This window comes from Dipodomys ordii, unplaced genomic scaffold, assembly GCF_000151885.1.
Source record: "Dipodomys ordii isolate 6190 unplaced genomic scaffold, Dord_2.0 Scaffold119, whole genome shotgun sequence".
Taxonomy (NCBI): Eukaryota; Metazoa; Chordata; class Mammalia; order Rodentia; family Heteromyidae; genus Dipodomys; species Dipodomys ordii.
This window is the reverse complement of record NW_012267335.1, coordinates 1,816,648-1,837,561: the sequence shown is the minus strand read 5'-3', so window position 1 is coordinate 1,837,561 and position 20,914 is coordinate 1,816,648. Positions and strand designations below refer to the sequence as shown.

Here is a 20,914-nt window from a genome sequence, read left to right as displayed (position 1 = left end):
TGTGAATTATGAATTTAGATCCTTCTTTGCTTCCTCTTTTAGATATATTTTTCTCTCTACGTTCCTTTCCCTGTCACCCCACCCACACCCCACTTTCTTGCTTAGTTGAATTCAGTCATGACTCCTACGCTGAGGTCAAGGACCAGGTGTTGGAAGGACCTCACGGGATAATTCTCCAAATATCCCTGTGGATGTCCAACTTTTATCCAAGTATCATAGGTGAGGGCAGGTCACCTACTGAGCTGAGTGACGGGTTAAGTAACAGAACCTCTCTGAGCCCATTTTCCCTGATGGAAAAATCTACATTAACAAAGCCTGCCTTGGGAGGATGTTACACGTTCTAACCGGATGTGTATGTATACTTGCAGAGTAAGGAGCCGACTGAAGCAATGACTTAGGTTTTCCCTAGTGTTATATACCCTATCAGTTCTCACATGGGACTTATTTTGACCCTGCTGAGGTATATCTGGTGACACTTCAGGTTGCTATAATGGCGATGGTGGTGTTCATGACTGGCACTTCGTGGGTTAAGACCAGGGATGCTAGTAACCCCCTCCAATGCATACATACCACCCCCATAGCAAAGAGTTATCAAGCAATGCCACTATTGAGAAACTCTGATCTAGCCTTCGCTTGAACAATTTTCCTGATTGGAACCTCTTCCCTTGGGAGACAAGCCACTCAATCACTGGAGAACGACACGAGACAACTATTGGTTAAGTTGAGGCAAAATCTGTAACTCCCACCTGCTAGCCACGATGGTGTATTGTAGGACAACAAGACAAACCTGTCCATCTTCATGTCACAGTTCTTCTAATATTATACTTCTAATGTTACACTCACAAAGCTATGTAGGATGCTCTGGAACAAGCAGGAAGGAAACCCAACAGCTTTAGCTACCTTCAAACACTTTATTTCTAGTTTTGTCCACTAGTGTGAGTGTACCAGGAGAATCTAAACAAGCCTACCTGGGTCAAAAATCATCTATAAAATAACACATGGCATCCAACATACTTGTCTCTAAAAAAGACGTTACAAGGGCTGAGGGAGCATTGTTTTTAACCTCCTCTCTCCGTGCCCACCGTAAAAGGAAGTCCAGCTAATATTTTGCCACAAACCCTTAGCCCAAATACCAGATCAGGTTGTTTACTAACAAAAGTCCTGTATGGCTCTCAGTGTATAGGACCTTACCTGGATGGAGTGAAAAAAGGTATCAATATAAATTTATAGTTGTGCAATAATGTAGAAATAATTTTAAAACATCAAGTTTGCCATCTTGTGCTTGAAATCATTGTCAAATCTTATTGGAAATACATTTATTCTGATTTCTGGCAATCCAGCCCCCTGAGCCTTTTCACAGTTGGTGAGCAGAGAGGGTATTTCTGCCTCATTTACAGTGTCTTTACAGGAGTCAGACAATCAACCACAACATTAGTTAAAGAAATCAGTGGCTAATGATTTTTGACAAGCTCTGCAGTTATCAGGCTGAGGGACGGACAAGGCAGGGCGGGCAGCAGCAGCAATCGGGAGAATTTTATTCGAGCCAGCAATAGGCTTTGGGAAAAGATGAGGAAAATAGGGGTAAATAAAAATGCCCTCGCACCTCGGAGAGAGCCCTCATCTGCTTTCTGAAAAGAGAAGAATTCCAACACGTAATATGTACTGTGATCTTTTTGTGTGTGTGTGCAGATATGGGACCTTGAATGAATATGGAGGAAAATGGAGTATGCCACTTTGTAAACTAGACAAAAGGATAAAACTATGATTTTTTGCAGCCTGGTGAAGCTACCTTCTTAAGTTGAAAGCAGTCAACTTTACCCATTGGAGTGTGTACTCTTTGTTCTGGAAATCTCACACTCGCCACTCAGACCATCTGCTGTGTGTTGACAGCTAACACTGCCCAATGTGTAGAGCGGAGGCTGCACCTTCTTGGGCACAGAAGGGCTGAGTGTGGGGAAGAATGGAAGGGGTGACATTGATCGACATGCACTGTACTCATAAATAGACATGCTGAATAGAAACTCCAGGATACAATTACTGACAGATAATGAAAAATAAGTTTGAAAAAGAAAGAGCTATATCTTCACAAAAACATGAATTCTAGTTTCTCCTGGGCCATACCTCAGCATGGGGCATTGGTCAAGTCTCCTGTTCCCTTGTGCTTTAGTTTTTAATTCTGGACTATGATCAGGTTGGATCAAATGGCCTAGGATTCTCCCTTCTTAACTATGCCTTGAATTTTAAGAAATCATAATCCACTTTGATATATTTAGTAATTTAAAATATGCTTAGTTGTTTTGAATAATTTATCTTTGGCTTAGGAAATCCTTATCCATTTATTTATTTTTCTTTAAACTTTTTGTAAGGAACAAAATGAATCATCTCAGTAATAGATTTTTTTGGTCAGTTATGGGGCTTGAACTCAGAGCCTGGGCACTATCCCTGGGCTTTATTGCTCAAGGCTAGAGCTCTACTATATTGAGCCATAGCACCCCTTTCCAGTTTCCTATTGGTTAACTGGATACAAGAGTCTCATTGTCTCTCCTGCCTGGTCTGGCTTCAAACTGTGGTCCTCAGGTCTCAAAGCCATTACAGATGTGAGCCACTAGCACCCAGCAATAATAGAATTGGTATTTTCCCATTTTCTTCTCATCTGAGAACTCTTGCATATTCTTAAAAGAGCTGCTTTTTAAAATATGTGCCTACAGTGGAATAAATGGCAGCTAGTAGGGAGAGTTAAATTTATAAGGCTAATTAGTTAATACTAAGCAGCAAATAATGGAGTGACCAAGGAACTTCAAAAATTTTTGTTTCGCAATCAAGAAATTTTTAAGCATTCAATGAGGGTTCAAAATTGCTTTTATATTGCATAGCCTGAGTTAGAACCATAAACTCAACTTACCCATAGAAAAAACCAAGCAACATGAGGGGGTGGGGTAGGAGGTTGGGGTAGATGAGGGGTGGGGAGAGTGACAGAAAGGGTGACACTGATTAAGATGCTCTGTACTAAGTGATATGTTGAAATGAAACCTTGTTGTACAATTACACTCCCCCACAAAAGCTCCAGGGAACCTTATGTTAAAAACATATCATATGGCTGTAAGGAGAGAAATGTATCTCAGGAAACTAAATTACTGGGGGCCAGTGTAATCCTAGCTACTCCGGAGGCTGAGATAGCAGGCTGTCAGGGTTCAAAGCCAGCCTGAGCAGGAGAGTCTATGAGATCTTCTCTCCAATTAACAAAAAGCCAGAATTGGAGCTGTGGCTCAAGTGGTAGAGTGTCAGCCTTAAACAAAGAGCCTAAGGCATAGCACTCAGGCCTTGAGTTCAAGCCTCAGTACCAGCAACCAAACAACTCCCCCTAAATCCAATATATAGATACATCTCAAATCTTAAAATAATGACACACAATTCCACACATGGTTGATAAGTTTTTCTTGATGATTACAATCTATCATTCCACACTGCCATTTCTAAAATTGGTCATTGCTGTTGTGTGTCATGGTAAAGAGAGACATATTTTAGAGCATCTTAACCCTAAATTCTTCATTACTCCCTTTCCATATTATAAATCAGAAAGCACAGAAATATTTATTTTAATGATAACAATAATAATAATTATTATTTTGTTGGCATGGCCTTGAACTCAGGCCCTGGGCACTGTCCCTGAGTATTTTTTGCTCAGGGCTAACACTCTACCAATCTGAGACACAGTTCCACTTCTGATTTTCTGGGGGTTAATTGGAGATAAGAGCCTCACAGACTTTCCTGCCCAGGCTGGCTTTGAGCCACGATCCTCAGATCTCAGCCTCTTGAGTAGCTACGGTTACAGTTGTGAGCCACTGGCGCCCAGTGAAGCATGGAAATATTCATAGTGGGTAACCAATCATAGTGTGAGTTATATTTATAGTTCCTCACTAGAAAAATTTCCCTGCTCTTAACCTCTTGCTGAGGAAATCCTTTGGAGGTTTAGTTTTATATTTGGCTGTGAGGCCCTTGACCAAAAAGGGTAGTAAATTTATGGCCAGTCTAGCAACTGCAAGGTAGCCTGATATAAAAAGTTCTGTTCCCTGGAAGATTACAGTGATGAGTTCGCTCAGTCACAGCCTCCTAGGAAATTCAGTTGAGCCGTTAGTAATTATGGAAGTGAGGTGTTCAAATGTTAACAGACATCAGGAGAGCAGGCGAGACACCACAATAGGGTGAATCTATTGACTTGAGGCTGCTGAGGGTAATAAGCAAACAGCTCCTGGAGAGTGTGGGTCCCAGAAGGTTCTAGAGCTGGGTGATGCCCCTATCTGCCACTCTCGGGAAAGCATGGGATTACGGTGATCTTTACAGTCCTCTCCCTTGTGTGATGTAATCTGAGTCTCTTCCTCAAACCTAAGGAATAAAACTGTGAAGAGAGATAAAGTGACTGCCCACCACTAAAGTGGCAAAGAAATAACTTCAGACTTTTCTCCCTCTGTTTTTAGTGATGGACACCAATACGGGGCTGGTTCTTCCCATGGTGATACAATTTGGGCTAGGAAACGCTGGGCAAGTGCGTGGTTAATTAGGAGGGGGAATGTTTTGAGTGTTTTGTGGGGTGTTGCTTTAACTAAGACATCTCGAACTTCATTTGGACATGTTGCCATGCGCACATAAAGTGAACGATCCTGTTACACCTATGACAACAGTAATACGAGACACTAAAGGCAGTGGCATGCTGAATCAAAAGTGGTGCCAGTCAAACCCAGTGTGATTCAATGCAGGTTGTCACTCATTCTTTCCCATGCTGAAATGTCGACATCTGTAACCTGTTGGAGCCTGCTGGGCCCTTGCCTGCCTTGCTCCAGCCATACAGAGCATTCACTATTGAATGCTGTTGCTTCTGGGCCCTTGAACTTGTCGTAGACAAGGCCCATTGCTCACAATGTTTTCTCTCATCTCTGTCACTTTCAAGGCTTGTCCACATTCTGCTTCGTTTTTTTCTGTTCTGATTCTTAATACATTGCCATACAAACCTACTTGCTAATCTCTCTCTCTTTCTCTCTCTCCTCTTCTTCCTCCTCCCCCTCCTCGTCCTCTTCCTCCTCTCTCTAATTAGATGGTAAGGACCCTGAGGATAGGGATCATACCATACTCCCCATGGACCTTCAGGATCCCTTATGTTACCACTGACTGCTGTTGAATGGATATGGTGACCTTGTGCTAGTAGCAGGGTATCTGTAGAGATATTTATCGCAGCTATAGTGCTGTACGTATTGGCTCTTGCCACCTATCTCAATAAAGGAAAACAGCTACATGGAACGTAAAGTGTATGAAATTTTTGATCCTCAACCAGTCCTGCGACCTTTTAAGTACCAGCAAACAAGTCAGTCTCCCAGAGAAGGACATACATGACTTTCACAATGGTACAAGAACTCTCAGCGTAAACATGTGTTTGTTTGGTCTAGTCATTGGCTCAAACAAATAATGTTTTCTGTTATAAGCCCCAGTGGTCATTATGCTAAGGGAGCAAGAAGATCAGAGCCTGGAAATATATGAACATAGTCATGTTGTAGTGGGAAATGATTCTACCTTTCTGTGGATGCAAGACAAACCATTTCTCCCTTTTTTAACCCTGAATAATGTGAGAAAAATACATTTCCTGTCTCCATAGGTAACAAACAGAGGCCAATAATTATGCTGTGGAAATTACCAGCATGGTGACTGCATCCTTCAAACTCAGAGGTACATACCCCCCTCTCCCGCCTTTGTCCACCTTCAGTTAATGACTTCTGACTCACAAGGAAGATGCTGGAATGTTCCATATTCTATCTAGGAGCTTTTAATAAGTACTGATGCTGAGTAGTTGTACATTATCTGCACGTACCCATTTACCATGAGGAGATTTCTCTCTTTCTTTGACATGACGCCACTATCTATACATAATCTCTCCTACTGGAATTTTTTCTCATTGAAGACCAGGTTCAATACAATTTCTTTCTGATTTTCCATTTTCAGAGATCCACAAAGTATGGGAAGCATTTTGTGCATATGCTGTCTGTACAGCGTGATGCTGTTTTGGTGGAAAGGGTGATTCCTGGTTTAGATCTGTAGTGTCATGCTTTTCTAGAAGGTCACATGAACATGATTATTTAGAGTCAAACACGGTAGAAAAAGGTGCGATCTAGATGCTTCCACAAAGGAGAAGCTCTGTGTGATGCTCTTCATAAGAGGGACAGGAAAACCATTTCTGCGTCAGCTCTGTTCTGACAGCAGCGACAGTGGGTGGCGTGGGATGCTGCCACGAGCTCCTCTCAAGTAGGATGTTATAACAACCCATAATAAGTGTAAACAATAAATGGATGGACTCTTAGGGGAGGTGCAGGGAGACAGATGAGGTTTTCTTTTTTTTGGTACTTCTGTTGGGCCTCGACTACTCTTGGAATTCCCTCTGCTCCCCAGCAGAGTTTTGGCCTGACAATAAACAACAGTTTCATACTTTATCTGAGCCCAGCCAGAAGGGGAGTTCAGCAAGCAAGCTTCTGCAGATGTTCACATCCAATCATCTATCCATAATTGATGAAACAGGGAGGTCAGATGTAATGGCTGCTGGTATTCCAGCAACAAATAAAATGGTTATTGACCAAACAAGCCAGTGTGGTGCAGCGCACCGAGTGGTGACAAGCAGGCCGGCAGGCAGGTGGGCAGGAGATGTGGCTGCAGCAGAAGCAAGGGAGGACAGCCCCGCTGCTCATCTGGAGAATCCCTCAGTGAGTCAGGCGGCAGAAGGCCTGCACAGACAAATCAGCAGACAGAAGTGACTTGTAAAGGAACAGGTTTGCTGAAGTACAAAGGAAGATGAAGACAGGCCAAGGTAGAGGACAGAATGAGGAGCGAGTCCCGGACCAATGTGGGTAAGTATAGATCCAATGCAACAGTTTAGAAATGCCTTTGAATGCTGGAGCTGTGACCCAGATGTCTGAGTTGCTTTTATCAAGTGGTGTGTCTCCACTTGCCTACCTGCTGACATTGCCTAGCCTGGGTGACTCCAAGCCTGGGGCCCAGCTCTCCCACTGAGGAACGGTCATCCGTACTCTTGCCTGCTGATTCTGTCCCCTTCCCCATCTTATGTAGTTAAAAAAAGTCTAAAAATCACTTTTACCATTTTAAGAATGTTTCCAGTTATGCCAGAAATGCAAAAAATCACAAAACTCTTACACTTCTGAAGATCAGCACTAACCCTGAAATACAGGCTGCTTAAAACCCAATTTACTGTGGAAGAATTTGAAAAGGAGACAAAATTTTCTGTAATAATAGTAATAATAATAACAACAACAACAATAATAAATCAAACCCTGCACTTTATTCCCTTTAACCTATGCAAAAGAAATAATAAAGCATTAATAGGGTCTACTTTTATTGACTGAATAAAACTCAGGATATCTAAACATAAATAAGTGGCAGAACTCCCAACACTTCTCTTCCAATACAAAAAAAGAACATTTATACACAGTTTACTGTGTAATATTGTAAGATGAAGAATAGTGGAATGAAATGGTAGTTATTATTGCTATAGGTAGTCATAAAGAAGCATAGGACAGAGCAGTTTTAAATATTAATAATCTCTAAATCGCTTAAATCAATTTAACACTCTTTAGTGGTTTATTTAGAAGTGTGATTTATTTTATTCTTTGTAAACCAATGCCTCTGATCAGCTCTGGAATCACATACAAACTGCACATAAAATGACAAAACAAATCACAGATTGCATTCTTATAGCAAGCTTTTGGCTTCACAGTACAAACTAGAAAATTACCACTGTATTTGGCATTTTCAAACTGCTTATCAATACTGAGAGGCTGAGAATTATAGCGTCTGGAAGGAATCATAGTGTTCATTTGGGGAATAATTTTCCAGTTGTTCTCTTTCCTCGTCCCTATCCTCCTCCCAGCCCGGCCTCTCATTTAGGGACTCAAAGCTGTCTCAGGGCCTGGGACCATGTCTGTTCCTGGTCTATCCAGGTGGGAGGTCACTATCATCACAGGTTGCCCGGACTAAATGATGAACTTTGACCTTTATTAATGTCACTGAGCTTTGGCTGTGTCCTTTGAGACAAGTGCCCAACAGCCACCCCTGACGGTGGATTTATCTACCTTCCAGTTTTGTAATTTTTTTGCTCAGCACAGTTCCTATTTACTGGGACTCTGAAGGTCTGTTCTACTGCCACCCATACACCTGGGCAAGAAATGCTGCCCTGGAGCGCGTGCCCTAGGCCCCAGTGCTGTGCTTGGTGCTTGTCACTGGCCGATAGCAGTCACTACCATTTACTGGGCAAACTGTACATGTACAGTTCCTATTCATCGTGTGTTTAATCTGTCATGGGGCCCTACTCTGAGTATTAATGTTCCCAGTGTATAAATGAGAGAAGTAAGATGCAGAGATGTTAAATCAGTGAATTGGTGATGGAGGAAGGATTTGAACTGGGTTCAGTGGAGTGCAGAACCAGAATTCCTAAGCCCCATAGTATGCTCTCTGTTGAGTCCCCCTGAAGGTGGCTGTATTGACCTTGACCTACCCCGCAGCGTGCTGCCGCCTGCCTCCGCTGTCAGGTCTTCTGCACTCACCACACTGACATCCACCCAAGCTTTCTGGCGCTCTAGATCTCAACCACATGCTTCCTGCTCACACCTTTGCCGATTGCCTGCTGACCTTTAGAAAACCACGTTGCTTAATTAATAGCCAGCACTGAGCATTTTTATGTCATGCCTTCACCTGCAGTGAACAAGTTTTACATCAGAAACAATAATCCCTTGTTTCATAAAGAGTACAAGCCCCTCTGTGCAGTACTTTCTCTCTCTGACTCAGCCTTCAATTGTTCTTCTCTCTCCTTTCGTTTCTCTCAGCACTGCTGGCCCACTTCCTAGGTGGGTTTTAGACCAGTCCTTCCCTCCGCCTGGAACATACTTCTCCAAGTATCAGCAAGCCTAATCATACTCTTGCTTACTGCCTGTCTTTCCCCACAAGGACAAGGACGTTTGTCCCCTTTGTTATCGGCATATCCTACATACCTAAAATGGGGCTCGGCAGCAGTGTTCCCAAACTACACAATGGATGAGTCACAGACTATTCTTCGGCCCACACATACCATCTGCACCTTCTCAGCACTGACTCGGAGGTGTTACTACTGCTAATACCTCTTAAAGGTGAGCGACTGAGATAGATAGAGATGAAACCACTGGGCCAAGGGCAGACCATCGGTAAGGAGTCATCTAAGACCTTGAACCCAGGCTGTCTGATTTCAAAGGCCCCCTCTCCTACCTCTTTGCCCAGAAACTGCTAACAACAGCACCATGCAGGACAGGCCTCTGAGTCCTTTGTGCACAATATCTTCTGTTACAAACTTGCCAAAAATTTAACAAGAGTGTCACAAAACAACATCATTAGGAATGCTGAATGACATTACTGACTTACGCAAAGCCAAAGGGCTTGGTAACAGAACCATGAGTAGAGCCAAGGACGTCTGATTCCTGACTTGATGGTCTTCATGTACTTTAGAACCAGTTTTAAAGATTGTAATGATAAGTAGGTGGCGCTTTTCCATTCCCCTATCATCTCTTCCCAATAAACAATTAAAAGGTAATTTTAGCTTTGGAACCCTGTGACAGATATTTATGTTTATTTATATCATATTTTAAGAGGAAAATGTTTATTTTTAATATCTATGACATTATAAACATACAAAATGCACATAATAAACCCTCACTCTGCTGTAAGCTAATATAAGCTCATAGGGAAAATGAATATGTTTAATTAAATTTAGGAAAAATGTATAGTTAAATCATTGGCAGCACAGTAATAAGGACCAATAAACCATTATCTCTTTACTATTCCATTGGAATTGTCATCAACATGCTCTATTAATAAATACCTTCATTTTACAAAGAGGGGGTTTAGAGAATTTTCTGTGATCTGAGAAGCCAGTAAATGCAGCAGGAACAGCATAATCCTTATGCTAACCTAGCAAATCACACTTTTAGTGTTCTAGAATTATTCGCTAGCATTTATCCCAGACACACTGCTGAGTACTTTCTACATATTAATTCATTTAATCTTCACCATCGCTTGGAGTTAGGCACTAGCATGATCCCCATGCTGCAGGTGAGGAAATCTTGGCCAAAGGATTAGACAGTGAGACGCCCGGATGCTAACTCTAGGCTCCATGCTCTAGTCATACTTCTGTGAGAGCGGTTTACCAAGGAAATGATGGTTTATGGGAAGGACTTTTCCTTCTTCTCCTCTTTCTTTTTACTGAAAATTCTAAATATCTCCCACTACCATCTTTTCAAACTAAAAAAAAAAATCTAACAAATAGCACTTTTCCTTTGCCCTAAGAGTTGTTAATAGATAGCAAATTTGTGCCAGGAGCAGGGAGAGACTCCCAGGGAGGAGAGAGATAATATGTTGAAACACTGCTTCTGAAAATGATTTATATTACTTCTTTTTAGAAGTGTACTCACTCCCAGGTGTACAGTTTATCTCCAGAAAACAAGGCAAATTCAACAGTGTGATTGAATCATAACAGACTCTCAGTACCCATTTTCCATACCGATGGAGAGAAACAGGAAGTGAGGATCCCTGAAGGAGCTTTCTCTGCAGGGCTTTCCTAGCCCAGGGCAACCTGTACCGTCTACATTCTCTGCCTTGTTTCCTTTCTTTTCCCTTCCTTCCTTTTCTTTTTCTTTTTATGTGCTGGTTCTGGGGTTTGAACTCAGAGCTTTACACACTTGCTTGGCTTTTTCACTCTGAGGCTCTACCACTTAGGCCACACCTCCACTTCTAGCTTTTTGGTGGTTAATTACAGGTAAGAGTCTCATGGACTTTTCTGCCCAGGTTTCTGGCTTCAAACCATGATCCTCAGATCTCAGCCCCTTGAGTAGCTAGGATTACATGCATGAGCCATGAATGCCCAGCTTTCTCTGTCTTTTCTTGCCCTTCCCCCAAACTCCAGTGATGGTTCTTAACTGTCTCAGCAGTAGAGAAGGGATTTCTTTATTTAACCTTCAAATGTCATTCAACAATCATGACTACTGGACAAGAATAAACAAAATGTTGTTTATGCCAGTAAGTTATTCATTAAGTAGAACAGATGAGAATGGTAATTAAAAATTTATCTGGAAGGTTTGTGATGAGACTCAACAATGAGTTTCAACTCATTCTACTGCCACTACCCCCTCCCTCATTTGAAACAGCCACATCAGTCACAGGCACTTGTTCCAGACTTGGCTCTGAACCTGCTGGTATGGGGGCCACAGGCAGGCTGTTTATTCCAAGCCTCAGCCTCTTCCCCAGCAGCACCACTTCCCCAGAAATCATACTTAAATTCTTTTTTATTACTGGTTAAGCACTTAATAATTTTCTTTAATGTTTTCGGTTGAGACAAGCTGTTGAAATGAGTAACTGCTATGATCAATCATATGCTGGAGATTTTTACTATGAGTCATCTATATAAAACCTACTGAAAACATCAAAGAAAGCCTTTCCAATTTTAGCAGAATGGAAAGAAATAGTTAGTTTTCAAATAAGGTTTCCCTCTGCAGAAACAAAAATCAATATAGGTGAATTGTAGATGTTGACAATATGGAACTCATTGCCTTCCACCCCTATAATAAGAAATTAAAGTCATTTATGATTTCAACTTCCATAGATTATCATTGAAAACATTCTTATGTCACTAGCATTTACGTATATACAATTATATGCATATATGTTTATATATACATATCTTTATATATATTTACCTGCACATTATATGTATATGCATGTATACATATATAAGTAGGGTCATAATGTATATTGTTTTGAACCTGATTTTCTGTTCAATGTATCAATAATACTTTTATTTTTATAAAGTATTTATTGTGTAACTTCTATTGTCTACATTCCATTTCATCACAGGATACTCAACAATTAATGCCTTATAAAGTTAAAATTAATAAGTTAATAAAATTAATGTACCTATAAAGTTGTTCATAAGAATTATGGATAAATCTCTGTATATGTTAATAGCTATTACACAAATAATATTATACCTAAATAGTCACATGTGACTAGTTATATCCCTTAGATCAAATTTGAGATAAATAATTCCTGAGTCAAAAATACACAAATTAAAAATCTCATTCAGGGCTGGGAAGGTGGCTCAGTGGTAGAGCGCTTGCCTTGCATGCCAGAGGCCCTGGGTTCGATTCCTCAGCAACACATAAGCAAAAAGAAAAAAGCCAGAAGTGGTGCTGTGGCTCAAGTGGTAGAGCGCTAGCCTTGAGCTGAAGAGCTGAGGGACAGCGCCCAGGCCCAGAGTTCAGGCCCCACGACCGGACCCCCAAAAAATAAATAAATAAAAAAAATAAAAATCTCATTCAAACAAAACACAGTGCTATTGAACGTTTACTAGGTGCTAGAAACACTACGTTTCATCTCACTTAAACCTTATAGCAATGTGACTGCCTCATTGTACAGGAGAAGGAAGCCTATCGACACAAGCTTAGTAGAGCCTTGGGGTCCTTCAGAGGCCATTAGAAGTGACAGAGCCTGTCTCCTCCAGTTGTGACCTCATTCCATTCACATCATAGTCATTCCACAGATACATGTGCACGCACGCGCACACATGCACACACGCACACAGCTCCACCAGCACACAGATAGTGCTTGTAGATTTGCTTTATCTTCGTTTCAAACATGGTGCTTAGACAGAAATGCTCAAAGTATCCAGGACTAGGTGGATACTCTATTATGTATTATTATACTTAGCCAGCAACATATTATAATATGCATATTGTCAATATATGTCTGATATGTTTATATTAAACATAGAAATTCATAATGTGTAACAAATATGCATGCACTATATTTTAATGTTAAATATATTTATATCTATATTTTATGTTTTCATATATCTACAAAAATAGCAACATTTCCTAATTTTAAAAATGGATTCACACCAGATGTGGGTGGCTCATGCTTGTATTCCTAGCTTCTCAGTAGGTTGAGATCTGGGGATTGTGGTTCAAAGTCAGCCCAAGCAGGAAAGTCTGTGAGACTCTTATCTCCAATTAACCCCTAGGAAAATGGAAGTGATGCTGTGGTTCAAATCTAGAGCACTGGTTTTAAGCAAAAGAGTTCAGGGACAGCACCCAGGCCCTGAGTTCAAGCCCCCATGACCACTACCACCAACAACAGAAAATGGATTCACTTCAACCTACATAGAAATAATATTACTCAAAATTATGATTCATCAGAATTTAAGGGATAAGACTCCAAATGTGATTTTATTGAATTCTTTTTTGTCAGTCATGGGGCTTAAACTATGGGCCTGGACGCTGTCCCTCAGCTCTTCAGCTCAAGGCTAGTGCTCTACCACTTGAGCCATAGCTCCATTTCCATCTTTTTCTGCTTAAGTGATGCTGAGGAATCAAATCCAGGGCCTCATACATGAAAGGCAAGCACTCTACCACTTCCCAGCCCTACTTAATTCTTTTTTGAGTGGTTAGCTTTACTTGGAAAAAATGTATTTTAAAAGTTTATAAAAATGTGTTTTAATAATTTGGGGATTATAAAAGCACTTTGCAATTTTGCTACTATAATCTTTGTATTTAAAGTTACAACTTTCCTCCACACTAAAACAGTAACTTTACAGCAATAATTTGTCCTAAGTTTCTCTGTCAAAGAAATAGAATCACAGCAAGAGTATTCTATTCTGTAGAATAGACTCATAGTAAGTTGAATATTTTTTACTTTCTTTATTAATTGGGTTTTAACTCTTTATAAATTTTACTTTGATTTAATTAGAAATTCCATAATGCATTTTTGTCTTCTTTGTAAATGACAAATACATAAAAGTATTTTTCATAAGTGAAAGCAGCTAACACCTAAATGCTGGAAGAATTATATAAAATTAGAAAGGCAAAAAAAGAAAAAACTTCTATTTTTTTAAAACAGGAATTTAACTCATAAACTTAGACTCAAATTATGAGATGTTTTATGGTCAGGAAGGACTGCACAGTCTAAATATCAGCATTCATTTCTAGTAATCAATTATGTTGTCATTTTAAACATGTGAAAACTGGTTTCCAATACCCTCGAGATTGAGAATATGACTTGAATCAAAACTTCACAATTATCTCGCTCATTCATAAATCGCTGCTACAGTAGCTCTTCACAAAGCTGCTGGATCTTTTGTTTATAGTCATTCGCATTTTAAGAAATAGTGCACACATTTCTAGTATTTGTATAAAGCAAATGAACAGACAGACAAGAGTATTTATTTGGTCCTTTCCAAAGAAGATGAACTTCAAGAACCTGAGAACTGGCCGCTCTCATCAACGCCACTGAACGGTAAGGAACATATGGATCATAATGTATGTACACTCCTTAAAGTTCAAGGCCTAACATATGAAAATGTTCTCTGGAGCAATAAAGCAACCTGCATAGTTCATCACAAGACTAATTGTGTGACAGACCTAGAGGCAATGGCACAGCTGTTAGCCCACGGTGCTCCAGGGTATGGGGACGAGGAGGAGGCACCATACCTGGGAGAGCCAGGAGATGGTTATCGGATGAGACGTGTGTGTCAGGAAGAGGGCGAGGCTCATACTTCACTGTAAATTTAGCCAAATTACATATACTTCATCGAAGACAATGAGTAAAACTGTAGCTGAACTGTTTTTTTTCCCCCTTGTTGCTTTGATTTTTGGTTTCATTTGTGTAGTTTTGATCTCGGATAGGATTTTGCCATGTACCTAAGGTAAGACTAGATCTTACTATGTAGCCAAAGGCTTGCCTCAAACTTGAAATCCACCCATTTCAGCCTTCCAAGTACAGGAATTACAGGTGTGTGTGTGTGTGTGTGTGTGTGTGTGTGTGTGTGTGTGTGTGTAATTTAGCAACTTGAAAGTTATCCAGATAGAGGCTGTGAGTATAGCTCAGTGTCACAGCATTTGTATCCCCAGCAATCTATTCTCAAATGCATCTGCAGTAGAGACAATTATTTGATCTTCAATTAACCTGCAATAGTGACTTTACAGATTATTCAGAATAATTAGTGCTCAATAAAGTAACCTTTTTTGGTTACTTTGAAAAAAATCATTAATATTAGACTACTATTTAATCTATATAAAAACCTAGTTTATCCAATATTTTCAATTTTTCTCCTTAATATGTTCAATTAATAACTAAGAAAATGTTTAAGATTAATTCTCCATTTTCCTGAAGCATGTCCTCTACTGACCCTCATCTTGTTTTTCAAATGATAATGATGAAAATTGCTGGTCATGGTTAAAAAAAAAAGAGGGAGAAGGAAGTGAATGAAGACACTGACCATGTTATCAAATGTCAGTTCCTCAAGGATGAAGAGGTGATGCCACAGACATGTATAACAGCTGTTTTGTGTGTGTGTGAGCATTTCATGAGAGGGTTTTAACATTCTTCTATACAAAAGCCAGATTTAGTGGCAAGAAACAAAGAAAGTCAAATCCAATCAAAGGTTGGGAAGGACATGAGGCACTGTTTTAGGAGTGTCAGCTGGTGAGACACCACGACACATCATGTGTGATCAACACTTTGGTAGCCAGGCCACGCATGGGCAGATCTACCCAGAAAAACTCTTAGGGTTGGAGAAGAGAAGCCCTCTGTTAGAAAATGAGTAAGAGGAGAGAGGATGGAGAGACGTTCTTTAAGAACAATAGAGAAGGTGGATACAGACCAACAAGAAAAATGCGCTCTGCTCTAAGCAGTGTGAGGGTGAAGGAAGGGAAACGTGGTCAAAGTACTTTGTACATATGTAGGAAAACAGAACTATGTCCTGTTAAATTGTTTGCAGGAGGGTGAGTGATGGGGAGGCGGGGGTGTGGGGGGGTGGGCACGAGCTACAAAGGTGCACTGGATGCACGCATAGAAATGTCACAATGAGCTCCCTTGTACAACTGACAAATGTAATGACACAAAATAATTTAACAGAGACACTTGCGATTTCAACCTAAATGTGTCACATTGTTCTTGCTCAAATACATATTTTCAGATATTTTATGAGATCGTATGAGGACTTTTCTGAGTTTCTGTTAGAAGTGTGGGCCATACAGGTGAGTCTTTTTCTGCACTGTGAAACTAACAACCTTACAGTCAGGGTTTGAGTTTCCCCAGAGCCAACCTTAAGACATGGATTTGACACAAGTTATTTAACTTGGGGGTTGGCAGTAGTGTGGCGGGGCAGGGGAGGGGCGGCGGCTCTACCAGAAGAAGAATTGGGAAGGAGGAAGTCCACAGAAAGAACACTTTTACCTCCCCACTTGCCCGTGGGCTCAAATGGAGCACTGTCAGTCTGGAGTGCACGGAGCAGCAGTGCAGAAACAAGCCTGAATTCCAGTGGAGAGACGAGGAAACCATCTTTCATTGGTTGAGTCCCAAGGGCATTAATTCTCCACAGTTCCAGTTTTCTATGGGCCCACTCGTCAGATAGAAAAATCCCGGGCCTGCTCTGAGCTGCTGTTAAGAAGGAGACTGTCTAAGGTGGGTCATGAGGCCAGGCTGAAGCAGATGGGAATCCCAATGGAGGATAGTGACGGCGGGACCCTGAGCTCACAGCCAAGATGGGCAGCAGTGCCCCCTTGAGCACCTACGCCGGAGTGGGAGGCAAACTGGCTGCAAGCAGGATTGTCTGCAGGGCTGCGTCTGGTGCCAACCAGACTCCTCTGAAAGCAAGAGGCCACAATTCCCATCTACCAGCCTCCCTCAGATACGGAGCCATGGAACCAAGAGCACAGGCCAAATGCTGAGGATTGCCCACAGGCACGTAAAAACCGCTTCTGGTTAGTGAGTAGTGAAGAGCCCCCGTAGGTCATTGCAAGGAGAACTCAAATTCCCTCCCTTGGATTAATGTCATTTGTTTTCACTCAAAGGAAAATGATTAATAAGTTAGTAATCAAAGTTCTCCATAAAATACTGGCTTATCTTATTTCCATTTAAAAAATATGTGACGTTGAAAAAAACAAGAGGATTTTTTCTTTTTGTCTTGTTCATTTATCTGTCTTTGGGGGGGGGAAAGGAGGACATAGGAATGAAGGCATAGATGAACAAAATATTCACGACGTTGATCAGGATATATTGTATTCATAAACTACCTTTAATTAGTAGTTTCCTAAAGATAATAAAAACGTTTTAAATGTGCCAATGTAAAGATAGAGTTAAACATTCTGTGATTGACACATAAGAATACTTGTAAATTGCATTTAAAGAAAACTAAGAATAGCTGGGAAGGTGGCTCAGTGGTAGAGAGCTTGCCTTGCATGCCTGAGGCCCTGGGTTCGATTCCTCAGCACCACATAAGCAAAAAGAAAAAAGCCAGAAGTGGTGCTGTGGCTCAAGTGGTAGAGTGCTAGCCTTGAGCTGAAGAGCTGAGGGACAGCATCCAGGCCCAGAGTTCAGGCCCCACAACCGGACCCCCCCCCAAAAAAAAGAAAACTAAGAATAGAAACAGGCCCTTTGAACAGATATCAAATATTGCCTTTGATCATATATTTAGGATATTATTATTCAGTGTTAATTATAGCCTGTAGTAACAATAGTATCTTACAGTTGAAAATCACTGAATGTATAAACATGTATTTGTTTCATTTGATATTTATTCACAGAAACATAGTGAGTCTTCCATTGAGCTACTTATTTTATTAATGAAACTGTGTCTCCAAAAAGTGAAATGACTAACCCAAGATCATATAGCTAGCATACAGTGAACAGGACTTGAACCCCGGCCTTAGCTGCGTCTCACCATGTCCTTTCTACTCTGCAGTCCCCCCCCCCCCCCGTAGTACAAAGACTACAGCGAAGGTCTTCTGCCACTTCAAGTATTTGGCCACTTAACAAGTAGAAAGCCATTGCTGTGTAGAGCTTTTCCTCTGTGGCGTGGAGATATTCTTTAACATGTAATGCATGCGTCTAAAACTCCTTCATCATCTTTAACTATGCAGACTTCAACTACATACAAGCATTTTTTTTTGTCTTTTCTTTTTTGGTACTGGGAATCGAACCCAGGACGTTGCGCTTGCTAGGCAAGCGCTTTGCCACTGAGCTACATCCCAGCCCACAAGCATTTTTTACCCATGCAAATATAGATTGAGGAGTACTGTGGCTGGCCCAAAATGAAAAAAAAATGATGATTTTCATATATATGTGTGGTTGAAAATGTTAATATATGTTCATGGTGATAGAACAGATAGGCCTTTCTGTGTGTTTGAGCCCATGAGTTTCCCTCCATTTTCTTAAATGTAACAAGGCTGGGTGGAGTTGGGTGGTGGTATTGGCCTCACTTCACAGGTGAAGAAACGAATGCTTGGAAAGGCTTAGTCCCTTGGGCAGCATCACACCTCGGATTGGCGGAGAGCTGGGAGTCCTTCCTCCAGCAGTTGGACTTTAGAGCTCATCTTCTTAACCACTTTGCTGTCTCCTCGCTCCAAAGAGCTGATAAATAGACCCTCTGAGCAGCACATTGAGTGCACCCTATTTGAGAAATGCTAGTATTTACTGCCTTTACTTCGCGCAGACAGGTAGCGATCACAGATTTGTTAGTGAGTGTAACTCTATACCGTCCAGACAACTCTAACCAAGTTTTATGACCCCGCATTAACCTGGACCCAGCTGTCTTCCCATTGCTATTTGTTCTCATCCAGAGGATGACAGAGAAAGGTGAAGCAATTGCTGTCATAGACCAACTGATTCAGACAACGTACATAAACAGGTATCGTGTCCTCAAGAAAGATTTGTCCTATTATCATGTACCACAAACAAGTAGAAGTTTCTAGGGTTGAAATATTGGAAATATTGCACAAAGGACCTAAATTTTGAGCAAGGCAGTATACAATAATCCCACTGCATTCGTGGATTTAGTAATGAAGTTTTGACCAAATGGAATAAAAATAATAATAAATAATAAAAGAACTTTCAAAAATAAATGTTCTGTGCACCATGCAGCTCAGGACATGCAGAGAATGAAGTTTTCAGTCAGTCCTGTGCTAGTGTCAGTTGTGTTTAGTTTGCTGTGGGATCTGCTGAATTTTCCCCTACACTTAATTTTCTGGAAACCTCACAAAAGCAAATGATACCCAAAAAGCAAAGTAAAAGTGAATGTGCTTAATTGAAGAGATAAAGTGAAAATCTGAGATTTGTTAAACAATTACAGGCTTTTAGCAAAAGCTGCGTGGCATGATGGGAAAAATGAATTAGATGCAGTACTGAATGCTTCTTCATCTTGCGCACTGCTGGGTTTTCCCCAGTTGTGGTGTCCCTGGTAGCAAGCACCCCCTGATTCAAAAGCCGGAGAGTATTTCTATGTTTCCTATAGCAGGCTATCAATTCTGGCAATGGCCTATTTGGAATTCTTCCTTTCTTAAACTAGCTTATACTCTGCGGGTTTTATTATGCAGATCAGGGTTCCAATTTTTAGATGGGAATGGAATTGTATAAGCTAGAGATGAAAACTAGAGGCAAGACTTTTATTAACCTGAGAAAGGAAACATAAACAAAAAGCAAGAGAAGGGAGGGGAAAGAGGAAGGATGAACGCGTCAGTAGAACACAGGGAAGACGAAGTGCAGAAAATGATGTTCAAGATACGGGATGCAGAATGGACCCTTATCTGCCCACTTGACGAGAGGCAGGGTTGCTGCCATCTTTGTTCTCATCTTCACACGGTCTTTTTTTTTCTGTCACGTGCGTTTGCTCGTCTTTTGCCTAAATTTCTTTAGCTGTTTCCCTGCAAGGATTCTAGTCTGTGAGTATAGAGCCAACCCAGTTCATCTAGGATAATTGTCTCATCTCCAAGTCTTTAAATAAACTCCATATACAATCATGGATTCCCAGGATTAGGAAATGGACGCTTTGGGGAAGGCCATCATTTTACCCACTCTATCTTATGAAGTATATATATTCCCAGCTCCACAGGATGCAGGAGGCAATTGAGAATTAGAGCCCAAGGTCGTGCAGTTATATTAACTGTAAGCTAGTTTTCAATTAACTTTCTAATTTGAATCCCTAATATATCATCTTTAACCTGATAATTCACTGTTCCCCAAGTTCACTGAGCATATTTGTGGTGTGTGTGTGTGTGTGTGCATGGGTGTGCACGTGCACGCGTGCATGCATGTCTAACATTCAGTCATTCTGGACTCCCACGTTTCTGCCTGCATCAATCCTGTTCCTGGAAAATTGCTCAGTGGGGACTTCCCTGCTCTTCAATATTGGAACAAACCACCCTTCCCTCCCAATCTCTTTGTTCATCCCGCTCTGAATTACAATTGTTTACAAGTTGGTCGCCCTTCATTAAATCAGCTCTTAGCAAGAAGCGTGCACATTGATGGTCTCTAAATTTCCCAGGGCACCAGGAAGAGACCTCTGCTCAGCACATGTCATTAGCCGAAAAATAGCAAGTGGAAGAATTATCTAGAAAAGTCTAAGTTTTCTATCATTTGTTGTAAGGAAGCCAGAGAAAAACATCTATCCCAAATACAGGACTCCTACTTAGCATAAATATATCAAGGAGAAAATAAGATCCTGAACTAAACATATGAAGTAAGACTATTATTCCACAAAATACATGTGAAAATGGGAGCTGCACTTTATATATATTAGAAGGAAAAAAAGGAAGGAAGGAAAAATAATCTTCATTCCCATTCAGAAAAGAGAACTCTTGGCATTTTTGTGTTTGAAGCCAAACACAAAATAGTTGGCCACCAAATAGTCACTCACTAATTTTAACACGATGTGCACTTCCTCCTGTATTAAATCTGTCAGATACTCTGAAGCACTTCCTGGTAACTGACCATATCCTTTCTTCTATGAATGACAAGGTCCACTTTCTCATACATGTAGAACACTGCTATTCTTTTTTTTTTAAATCTTGTT

The 20,914-nt window shown here is 40.8% G+C and overlaps 1 protein-coding gene across 1 annotated transcript in view; it reads right to left on the bottom strand.

Annotated features, from left to right (window-relative positions):
- Positions 1-20,914, bottom strand: part of Ttc29 (tetratricopeptide repeat domain 29) — a 127,789-nt gene that overhangs the window by 56,386 nt on the left and 50,489 nt on the right. The gene's annotated exons all lie outside the window — the stretch shown is intronic.